The 8,081-nt window shown below is 55.0% G+C and overlaps 3 non-coding genes across 3 annotated transcripts; all 3 read left to right on the forward strand.

Annotated features, from left to right (window-relative positions):
• Positions 1-884: 884 nt before the first annotated feature.
• TRNAS-AGA (transfer RNA serine (anticodon AGA)) lies at positions 885-966 on the forward strand. The gene has a single exon. It is a non-coding gene; the product is annotated as a tRNA-Ser (tRNA).
• Positions 967-1,730: 764 nt separating this feature from the next.
• On the forward strand, positions 1,731-1,802 carry TRNAM-CAU (transfer RNA methionine (anticodon CAU)). The gene has a single exon. It is a non-coding gene; the product is annotated as a tRNA-Met (tRNA).
• A 727-nt stretch (positions 1,803-2,529) lies between these two features.
• Positions 2,530-2,601, forward strand: TRNAQ-CUG (transfer RNA glutamine (anticodon CUG)). Its single transcript has one exon. It is a non-coding gene; the product is annotated as a tRNA-Gln (tRNA).
• Positions 2,602-8,081: the final 5,480 nt, after the last annotated feature.

Below are 8,081 nucleotides of genomic sequence, written 5' to 3' on the forward strand. Positions count from 1 at the left end.
AACTCTCAGGGTTGCTGTACTTGGAGGATTGCCCAAGAAGGACGAGTCCGGGGCTGATACCCTCACTCCTTGAGGCCTGACCCTTCCCCCTTGGGGAGATGCAAAGGCATCCAAAGTGAGTGTTTCACTGACCCCTGAGGGGAGTTTTTCACAGGTACGTTGCTTGTACCGACTCTTCATGTCTGTGTGCATGCACATCTGCATGTATTTGCTATAGCAAATCTGGGAGAAATACTGCTTCCTTGGATGTTTAAGTACCTTGGAGATCTAAGTAAGTTAGGCCTGTCAGGAAGGTTAAGTTCCAGATATAGACTGACCTAAATGGTGCTTAGTGTTGTTTTTGCTAAGTTGCTAAGTATAACTTTGAAGTTGTAAGTGAAGTTAAATGCTATGAAGTGCTTTTACTCTGTCAAATTTAAAGGGCAATATATTAGTTGGGTTATAGGTATAAGCTGAGTTAAAATACTGTTAAATATGAGTGCTGTCTATCTTTTAGGCTGTGTTCCTTAATATCCTTGTCCTCACTGTCTTTTGTCACACACACACACAGATATTCATACACATAGATACAGAAACACACACAACACCCTCTTTTCGATAGTTGTTGGTTGATTTCTGGTTTGATTACATGGATTTTGTTTGGTTTTGTCGTTGGTTGTTTTATGTTGTTGCGCCCTAAGTGTCATGTAAGTAGGAGAGTGAATGTTGCCCAGGCAGTTTTTTGTTGATATTTGTTTAATATGCAAAGTGTTTTTTGCTGCTGGCTTGGGAGTGATTTGTCAGGCACGTGCAGCAGTGTTTGTTGAGAGGAGCCTTGTGCAGCAGTGCGTGGGTGTGGGTGTGTTGGCCCAGGGCAGGTGATGAGCAGGGCAGGGCTGGAGCAGGTAGTTGTGGCCGAGTGGTGAAGGCGATGGACTAGAAATCCATTGGGGTTTCCCCGCGCAGGTTCAAATCCTGCCAACTACGGGCACGTGCCCCTTTTGGGCTGCGGGCACCTGACCAGGGGCACAGGCAGCACCCACAGGTGGGTGCCATGGAAAGCAGCTGCACCTGCCCCAAGGCTCCTGCACTTGCAGCCCCAACAATGGAGAAGGACAGGGGAAATGCAGACTGCAACTGAGCATTTAATCCCCTCCCAGTGGTATGAAGTGTTAAATGCAAGGATCCTCAGCTTGATATCCTGATTGGCCCCAAGGGCCAGAATTCAGAGCTTTTGCATCAGAGCAACCATGAGCAGCATTGAACTGCAGCAGCAGAATTTGCAGAACAAAAAGAGGAGAATTGTTTCTGCTGGCAGTTCCAAGCAAATGCGACCCATGTCACTTGTCGGCCATCAAAGATCTGAAGTTGCAGGCAGGAGCAGTGGTGCAGCGTGCTGGGAGCACAGGTGTATTTGTGGTGAGGGCTGCAGGTGTGAGGATGTTGGTGGGTTTCAGGTGGGCTGATGGATGGACAGGCTGCAGGCTGTGTGCAGGGTGGGTTGAGCAGGTGCAGGGTCAGGGTGGGTGTGGAAGGGGCAGTTAGTGTGCAGGGGTGTGTGCGGGAGGTGTGTGAGAAGGGCAAGGGCAGGCACTGGAGGTGCATAGAGCAGGCTGAAGGGAGGTGAATGGTCAGGGTGTGTATTCAGAGGGTGGGGGAGGCAGATGAGAGAGGAAGGGCAGCAGTGAGGGGCAGCAGTGGCGGGCAGCATGAGGCTGCACTGAGGGTGATGGCAGGCAGGCATGAGGAGGAGCAGAGTGGCGCAGCGGGAGCGTGCTGGGCCCATAACCCAGAGGTCGATGGATCGAAACCATCCTCTGCTAAGGCACTTTTTGCACTCAGCCTGCCTTGCCCAACAACTTTGACGCTGCTTGGCTCCAGCTTTCTGGCTGATGCTGGCCATAGCCTTCCTCATCCCTCTACACCGGCTACATGCTGCAGGGGCCTTGTGGGGTATTGCGTGCAAGAGCTGAATTCCAAGCAGGTGAGCAGGGCTCAGCCATTCCTTGTCAAGGCAGACCAGGCTTTTCCTCAACCTGGGGCGACACGGCTCGGCCTCTCCTGCTCCCAAAGAGCGCGGCCCCTTCCCTCTGCAATTGTTCTCCCACAGAGCATCTCAGCCGCTGTTCCTGCTCCTCTCAGCCTGGGATCCTGCCCAGGACTCCGGGCACCACCCAGCCCAGCAGGCACATGTAGAGTGATAGAACATAAGAAAATAAATAGAGTGTAGAAAACAATCAGCTTGTGGCGTGTGAAGGTAACTTGGGCAGGTAAGTGTGCCTGAGTGAGAAAGGGCTTGTTGCCATTTGGGAAAGAGAAGATGTTGGGTGCTTTGAAGCGTGGCACGTGTACGAGAGGCCATGTCAGGCTTGGAGGGAGCTGTGGTGCTGTTGGCCTGAAGGTTGGTGTGATGGGAGAGTGTGTGTGGGGCGTGCAGGAAGGCTGCAGGTGGTGTGAGATGTGCAGAGCAGTGGAGAGGCAGGCAGCCTTGTGTGGGGCCATAAGGCTGAGGCAGGCTGAGCACAGGGGCCCCAGGTGAGCTGGGCAGGAGGTCCTATGGTGTAATGGTGAGCACTCTGGACTCTGAATCCAGTGATCTGAGTTCAAATCTCAGTGGGACCTGAGCCTTTTGGCATGCCTCAGCATGCACACACTCTCAGCCTTCTCCTCTGCTGCTGCTGCACTTCTGCACTCCTCTCTCATCCAGCACACAGCACCGGAGCTGCACAACGTCCACTCCCAATGCGCCAGGCACAAGACTCTGCGCTGGGACCACTGCCTCCTGTCTTGGAAGCAATCAAATCCAGAGACTGGAATACAAGCTCTGGGCAGCTGATTCCAGGTTGGACCATTTCCAGCAGGGCACTCTGTGTGCCATTACTTCTAAGGCCCACTCCTGTCAACTTCTCCTTTAATGTTCCATTCATCTGTGGCTCCTTTTCCTCTTTTCCCTGCCAATTGCTTTCTATTGCTCTGCAATCCATTCAAGGAGCTCCAACAGCACTGGGCAGTGCCCCATCATTGGGCTTCCATTTGTTTCCATGGCAGAGGGAAGGATCTCCCTGGCAGAGCAGGGGGTAGGTGAGGGAGGAGGAGAACAAAGGACCACGACTCTCCAGCAATGCTGCACAAAGGCTTTAATGAGAAGGAGCAAAAGCGGCGGCACAGAACAGAGACCAAGGAAGACGTGTGGGGGGCCAGAGAGGGCAAGAGATGGGCCCGTCTGCCAAGGAGAACGGGGATGATGCGCCGGCCTCAGCAGATCTGACCGCAGCGGGAGAAAGGCAGGCACAGGCCTGAGCCCCCCAGGCCAAGGGAGCCCCCAGAAGAGATGGGAACCCCCGCGGTGCTGAGGGAGCTGCCCACAGCAGCTGACAGAGAGGATCCCACGGCCGTGCTCTGAGGGAAGGAGCTGAGGATGGGGCCCGGCAGGGTCACCACCACCGGCGAAGGCTCGATGTACACCGTGGAGTCAGCGCAGCGGGCATTGCAGGGCTCAGTGCAGCTGCTGGCAAGGGGCGTTGGGCCACAGGGGCCGCAGGGCCGTGGGGGACAGGGTCTGCAGCAAGACATCTCTCGGTGCGGGAGGCAAAGCTGCAACACAGAGCAGAGAGCACCACCCAGCCTCAGCATCACTCTGTCTCTCTGTCCCTCAGCTCTCGCCAGGGACACATTTGGTCTCCAACACACACTCTGTGCCTACAGCTCCCACCACCCTCCTGCTGCCCTGCAAGTGGCACGGCACAGGAAGGCCGTCCCACTTCAGCAAGAGGAGCCAGCACAGTGGCTTTAAGGGCCCTGTGGAAAGACTGGTCACAGCCCATCTCCAGAGCACACATGGCCGGGTCAGACAAGGTCCCGGCGTGCTCTGGCACATTTTGTTACACCAGGGCAGGTTCAAATTCTGCTGGACACATCCCCCTGAGGCTGAGCCCCATTGATCCCCTAGTGCTGGAACAAAGCCCCCTCTTCCCAGCTGGCCCCAGCCCCCAGCATGGAAAGGCTGACGGCCCTTCAACAGTTCTGTGCCAGGGCCCAGCTGAGTCAGCCCAAGGATCAAGCCGGGCAGCCTCCATGAGAGCAGCTCAGCCCACAGGGAGGGATGGAGCGGGCTCAGGCTTACCTGGTTCCTCGAGGAAAGGGAGGCCAGAGACCAGGATGCAGAGCCTGCAGCAGAGCAGCCTTTTATGCTGGGTCCCAGAGCCCTGTGGGGCCACAAACATTCCTTGTTTGTGAAACATCCAAACTCCTGGGAGTGGCCACCTGCCAGGCCTTGAAGCTGATCAGGTCCCTGCCTCTTTCATCTCCGGTGTTTTTCTTCTTCTTTGTACAACCCAAACTCCTGTGATGACTCTTAGAATCACTTTGGGATGGAATGGACCTTAAAATTATCTGGCGTGAGTCCCCTGAAATGGCTTTTAAAAAACCTCTTGACAACCTATTCGAGTGTATTGGTCCTCCCTAAGAAAAAGATTCCCTACCAATACATGATCAAAATACATCTGCTTTGAGTTTTGCACTAGTAGCCCTTGACCCATCCCTACACACTCCAGCCAGGTATCCTTCCCTTTCTTAACTGAATGTCTCCTAGAAGCCCTCTCCTCTCTTTGCTATGCACCCCCAATCTTCTCAGCCTGTTCTCACGGGCTGATGGCTCCAGCTGCCTGGTGCTCTTTGTGGCTCCTCTGGACCCACTGCAGCAGGCCGTGTGTTTCTTAGGCTGTGGGTCCTAGGGCTGCAGGCAGTACCCCAGGTACGGTGTCAGGAGAGCCGAGTAGAGCAGGACAATCCCCACCCTCAACCTGCTGCCCACACGGCTCTGGATGCAGCCCAGAATAAGATTGGATTTTTGCACTGGGCTGCTCGCTGGCAGTGCAGGTTCATGTTCAGTATTTCAGCCACCAGAACCTGCAGGTCCCCCTCCACAGGGCTGCTCTCATTCCACTCAAGGCCTACTAGGCTGTGTCCAGGTTTGGGATTGCCCTGACCTTGGCATTTGACAACCAGAGCTCTGGCCTCAGCTTGGCAAGTTGGGATCCTCCAGAAAACAAGGAATTCCACACGTAGGAAGGTGATCAAAGGCATGACTGCATCTCTCCCTGAAAGACAAATTGACCCATTTTCCCAAACACACACTGACCCACTTTGCTCTGTGTGTCCAGCCCTGAAGTCAGGATCTGGATGGCAGCCTTGGGGCAGAGGCTGAGGGCAGGGAGCCCAAAGCTCATGGCTCCTTTTCCTGGGGCAGGCATCATTTGCCCATTCACCTAATATCACACTTCAAAGGGATATTGGATCGGGCTTCGAGAACCTGTGGGAATTACTGTGCTGTGGAAGAGTTGGGAAAATCCATGAGCTTCAGGCAAACCTGAATCATGGTGATGTGGAAATGAGTGCACACAGTGCCCTGGGCTCAGGAATTCCAGGGATACCACAGCACATGGCCTCTTTCCTATGAAATATTTTGCCTTTGTCAGGGGCATTGCCAGACCTTTTAAGACCAGTCTGAGACCACCTTGTACGTCCATGTAATCCTGTGCTGCTGCAGCTGCAGCCTTCCACAAGGCTTTGCCATTAGGCGTCTCCTCAAGGGCCCAGAGGAGGGATGGCAACCCATGATAATGGAGAGTGGGGGAGACCTGTGGCAGTTCTTTGCTTCCTCTCTGAGAAGAACAAACTTCCCAGCTGCCCCAGAAGCTGTGGGCCTTGTCCCATTGTCCTCTGAACACTGCCACTGTCAGACAGGTGCCTGTCCCATGAGCAGCACTTCCAGGGATGCCCTGCACCCCCAGGAGGCCACCAGGAGATGGAAAGGGCTCTTACAGATGAACCTCCCAGGTCCTCGATGGGGAGGACCAGCAGGAGATGACACTGGGGCTGCCTGCACTGATGAGCCAGGGGTGGAGGGAGACATGGAGCTGCTGCCTCCACCACGTCCTGGCAGTTCTGGAGAGAATGGAGGCAAACTCTCCTGAGAGCTGCACTGTCACAGGGCAAGAGGCAGCAATCACAAGTGGCAAGAAAAAATGCCAGTATTCCCTGGGGGAGGACAAGGGAACACCCAGGCCTGTATGTGGAGAGCTATACAAGGGGTAGTGTCCTCTTTTCTAAGCTGTGTCTGTGCTTAGAGTCAGCAGGACAAGGCCCAGACCCTGCTGAGGAACTGGGGCAGTGTGATCTGCCCAGAGCAGTTGACAGGAGCACAAAAGCTCCAGAGCTCCACACAGACCTGCTGGGGTTGGTGTGGGGTACTCTGAGTCATTACAGTCCTTGAGGTGCCCCCAAAAGACCCTGCCAGGGGAGACAGCAAATGCAGGAGATTGCAGACAAGCACCAGGTGATCCATGACTGGGAATACAAGGTGGGGAAATATCCTTCATGGCAGCAGAACATTGAGGGTGTGAGCTCTGTTATCCCTTGAGCGCCTGAGTCTGCAGCACCCAGTCCACTGAAGTCCATACTGGGTGACTCAGGTTTGCCTGGAGCTCAGGGATTTTCCCAGCTCTTCCACATCGCGATGACACCTGCTCTGCTGCTCTGGGAGACTGATCCCGTGTCCCTTTGAAATGTAAAATGCATGGAATGGGAAACCCCATCCCAGAGCCAGAAAACAACAGCCATGGGCTCCCTGCCCTCAGCCCTTTCCCCAAAGGCACCAGCCAGGTCTCTGTCCCTGGGATGAGCACGCTGAGTAAAGCAGGTCAGTGTGGCTGTGGGTCTGTCTCAGGGAAGGACACAGCATCTCTTTGATCACAAAACCAGGCCGTGGCACAGCCTGTGACTGTAAGCAAGTTCCCCATGGCTGTCGCTCAGGCCTGCAGGGGACATCCTTTCAGGTGAACATGGACTTCCCTTGCCCATGAGCTTTGCCCCCACCCTGCACAGTTGGGTCTCTTCCCCACTATGGGGTTGTGCAGGGTTGACTTTATGCCTCAACTGACCCTCAGTCTTCTGTAGGTCTGTGAAGACCCATGGAAGAAATGACTCTCAGGATGAGCCTGAGTGTCTGCACTGAAAGGTGCTAAGAGATGAGCTGAGGAGTCAATTAATGGCTGACTTTAACTGTAAATGGAGCACAATTAACTATCAAGAAGAACAAGTGACAGAAAGTTATAGACACTGAGCAAATACATTTCAATTGACCTTATACACTGGCTTGAGACCTCCAAATGAAATTGCCTAAGGAAGCTGGGACACACATAATTTCCAAGGTGGCTTGTGTGAAACTGGTGAAAAATGCCTGAGATGAAAGAGTCAGGGACCTGATCAGCAGCGAGGCCTGGCAAGTGGCCACTCCCAGGAGTTTGGATGTTTCACTAACAAGGAATGTTTGTGGCCCCACAGGGCTCTGGGACCCAGCATAAAAGGCTGCTCTGCTGCAGGCTCTGCATCCTGGTCTCTGGCCTCCCTTTCCTCGAGGAACCAGGTAAGCCTGAGCCCGCTCCATCGCTCCCTGTGGGCTGAGCTGCTCTCATGGAGGCTGCCCGGCTTGATCCTTGGGCTGCCTCAGCTGGGCCCTGGCACAGAACTGTTGGAGGGCCGTCAGCCTTTCCATGCTGGGGGCTGGGGCCAGCTGGGAAGAGGGGGCTTTGATCCAGCAGAAGGGGATCAATGGGGCTCAGCCTCAGGGGGATGTGTCCAGCAGAATTTGAACCTGCCCTGGTGTAACAAAATGTGCCAGTGCTAGCAGGGACTTTGTCTGACCCGGCCATGTGTGCTCTGGAGATGGGCTGTGACCAGTCTTTCCACAGGGCCCTTAAAGCCACTGTGCCGGCTCCTCTTGCTGGAGTGGGGCGGCCTTCCCGTGCCGTGCCACTTGCAGGGCAGCAGGAGGGTGGTGGGAGCTGTAGGCACAGAGTGTGTGTTGGAGACCAAATGTGTCCCTGGCGAGAGCTGAGGGACAGAGAGACAGAGTGATGCTGAGGCTGGGTGGTGCTCCCTGCTCTGTGTTGCAGCTTTGCCTCCCGCACTGAGAGATGTCTTGCTGCAGACCCTGTCCCCCACGGCCCTGCGGCCCCTGTGGCCCAACGCCCCTTGCCAGCAGCTGCACTGAGCCCTGCAATGCCCGCTGCGCTGACTCCACGGTGTACATCGAGCCTTCG

This window comes from Zonotrichia albicollis, chromosome 9, assembly GCF_047830755.1.
Source record: "Zonotrichia albicollis isolate bZonAlb1 chromosome 9, bZonAlb1.hap1, whole genome shotgun sequence".
NCBI classification, from domain to species: domain Eukaryota; kingdom Metazoa; phylum Chordata; class Aves; order Passeriformes; family Passerellidae; genus Zonotrichia; species Zonotrichia albicollis.